The sequence below is a fragment of the Arvicanthis niloticus genome, unplaced genomic scaffold, assembly GCF_011762505.2.
Source record: "Arvicanthis niloticus isolate mArvNil1 unplaced genomic scaffold, mArvNil1.pat.X pat_scaffold_128_arrow_ctg1, whole genome shotgun sequence".
Classification (NCBI taxonomy): domain Eukaryota; kingdom Metazoa; phylum Chordata; class Mammalia; order Rodentia; family Muridae; genus Arvicanthis; species Arvicanthis niloticus.
This window is the reverse complement of record NW_023045280.1, coordinates 14781-18475: the sequence shown is the minus strand read 5'-3', so window position 1 is coordinate 18475 and position 3695 is coordinate 14781.

Below are 3695 nucleotides of genomic sequence, written 5' to 3'. Positions count from 1 at the left end.
CTTGAAGATTAGTTCTGACCCTTCTAATATTAATATAAATTAAATAAGGTAATAATTAATTAAACAGTATAGACTAAATAAAGTAGTCAGAATCAATCTCTCGTGTTTTAGATTATTGACACTGAAAATAGAGCTGCTATAATCTATTAGAAATTAGAATAACATATGTATATATAATTTAAATTTCCAACAATGATATTTTTTTTAAATTTATAAACTGTTGATAGACAGTTTGGACTTCTTAAGAAATGGACATCTTAAGAAATAAATGCAGAGCACATGAAACAATTTAACATAATTAAGTGATAATTTTGATTTAAAAATGTCATTGGAAACTGATTTGGTAAGAGTCAATCAAATATGTAAAATTTTTGCTATGATAACTTTTGCAGTACTTCTAAAGTCTGAGAGCTCAGGAGCTTCAGAACATCAGATGATGTAGCTGTTTAGAAATCATTTTCCTCACTGTTGGGTGCCAATAGACTCCAGGCCACTCAGCCAAAAAATTACAAAATTACTACCTACGTGATCATTTTTGTCATAGAGGTTTTCAGAGAACCTGCAGTAAGTACAAATCCTATTTTGACAAAAAAATATGAGCTTGGCAGAAACTACCATCTAAAATTTGAATCACAGAGCCTCCAAGTTCATTTCTTTTTGTATTTTAGTGTTTGAATTTCAAAAGTAGCTCCTACTAGCTAAAGTTAAAAAGTTTACATTATAGTGTGTGCATTCATCTGCAAAGTGTAACAAGCATAGATTTATTTTTCTGTTATTTTGATAAAAAATAATTTCTCAAATAAAATAGATGCAAAATATTTCTCTCTGCATGTCTAAAATAAACAAAGCAAATATTTAATTAATTTTTTTCATAAATGTTTACAACAGTATTCTCAATTTTCATTAAGTGAAAATAATTTTAATGTTTTCAGACATAAAAATAAATGTTATATATTAGCATACTATTTTAAAATAAAAAAATTAAAACATGCATATACTCCAACTATAAAATTTTATATATATGAAAGGCATAATTACCAAACCCTGTACCCTATTTAATTCTAGTTAATCAAAATTTCAAAAGTGAAAATTTATATAGTTTGAATTTAAATTCATAGCTGTAAGGGGTTTGGTGTAGGTTGAGAAAGAAGTAGTTATTAATAAATATGCGGCTACACTTTGCTTAAAGAAAATGTTTTAAATTAGATTATGTCAATGATTATAGAACACTGTAAATAATTTTAACACATTAAATTATCAACTTCTAGCAGGTGAGTGTTATGTAAATTATATCTTAATAAATCCAGTTAAAATATATATTTCAACTGTTCCTGTACATATTACAAAGATTAACGCTGCTTAATAGTTCTACTGGATAGCAAAATATTTTAACAAAAAATATCAAAAATAATATTAACTTCTTATTACAGGAAGTCTCATTCAAAGGCATTTTTTATTTTAAGTTATTCATGTTTTATTATTTTCATGGTACTCTCTTAGGAATATTAAAATGCAGCCTTAATACATAAAAACTAGTGACTAGTTTGATCATCGCCATGTTTCAATACAACAAATATTTTGAAATCTTCTGATAACATAATTGAGTTTCTAAAATTTCTTTTGACAGATAAAACTCCTATAGTATGCTTCAACATATAATTTATTGATATTAACTAATAAAAACAGACATGTATAATAGACTAGGAAAGGTATCTTCTGTTTGTACATACTAGTTAGGCACCCTAACATTCACAAACTTTTAAAGAAATGTATGTACTATGACTTCTTATTTTGTTTTATTCTATGGCCAAATAGCTCATTCCAATTGCAATACTTAAGTCTGCATCAGGCATACATGGCTTGTTTGTATTGCTCTATTTAGCTTCAGGTTAAGATATCAGAATCATTTCTATCAGATACTGTAATATCTTGTTATTTCCCATGAGTTCAATGCTTTTGGATATGCAGATTTCTACATGCTAACAAACCAAAAGATGCTCAATTTCAATATCATTACCTCATCAACTGTAATCTGTCTGTAATCTCATATAGGCATATCTCCAAAACACCCTTAGTGGCAGGCAGTCAACCCAATGTCTTCCATTAACCCCACACTCCTCTATTCTCTTCTTGTGTCTCAACCATGTTGCTTTGTCCATTCTTGCAATGCATATCTCAAACCCATATCCCCTAACAGAGTGTATTAATTATCACCAATGTTTACCTACTGAGTTAAAAATACATTATATAAGTGTTTCTACCATAAATTACACAAGGTTGGCTTACCTTTAGATATGCTATCTGTATCAAAGTTCTTCCAAGTTTTTACAACCAAAGCATTTCATAAGAAATTTGGCATCTAATTGTCTTTGTACAAATTCAAACAAAAGTGATTTCCCTGGAAATTCTAAACAAGTAGTGGAAGCTGATTTAGGAATACCTTTTGACAAAACTCCTTACACATTTTCACACCACATGGGCTGATATATTACACCAAACCCAGACACTATTGCAGATGCCAAGAAGTGCTTGCTGACGGGAGCCAGATATAGCTGTCTCCTGAGAGGCTATCTGCCAGAGCCTGACCAATACAGATGTAGATGCTCACAGCCAGCATTTGTCTGAGCACAGCAACCCCAATGGAGGAGTTAGGAAAATGACTGAAGGAGCTGAAGGGGTTTTCAAACCCATAGAAATAACAACAATATCAACCAAACAAAACCCCCAGAGTTCTCAGGGACTATTAACCCACCAAGGTCTATATGGAAACACCTGTGGCTCCAGCTGCATATGTGTCAGAGGATTGCCTTATCTGGCATCAATGGGAGGAGAGGCCCTTGGTCCTGTGAAGCTCAATGCCTCAGTGTAGAGAAATGCCAGGGTAGTGAGGTGGGATTGAGTGGGTGGGTGGAGGAGCACCCTCATAAAAGCAGGGAGGGGGAATAGGATGGGGGTTTGCAGAGGGTAAACTGGGAAAGGGGATAACATTTGAAATGTAAATAAATAAAATATCCAATAAAAAAGTGAAAAAAGATGCAATGCAGTTGGAGCAGATTTTTCAACAATTTTTATAAAACTGGAGGCATAAATGTCTGAGAACAGTAGATCATGATGGAACAGGAAATGTTTATCCTCTTCTTTTTAGCTGAGAAAGCTACATAAATGCAACAATTATGATATATCACCTAAAAATTAAGGACTGGAGGCTTTGGTGGTAGTGAAAAACTATATATATATGTGTGTGTGTGTGTGTGTGTGTGTGTATATATATATACACATATATATGTGTATGTGTGTATGTATACATATATATATGGATGTGTGTGTATGCATACATATATATGTGTGTGTGTATATATATGTGTGTGTGCATATATATATATATATATACATATATACACACACACATATATATCACATAGTTCCGATGTCCAGATGACAATGTACTTAAAGTTTTGCTGGGAGAAGCAGGAATAACATCCTGTTTCTTCTATATGAGTCTTTATATATATTATATATAATTATATATATTATATAATATATATACACATATACATACAGGATCAAGATTAAGGATATCAATATCAGGAGATCATGTGTTTGAGGGAAGATAATATTTCCACATTCATAAAACAGCACACACTTACCTTAAAAAAACACTTCAACACTATCAGTATTAGAGTTAGAAGCATGAT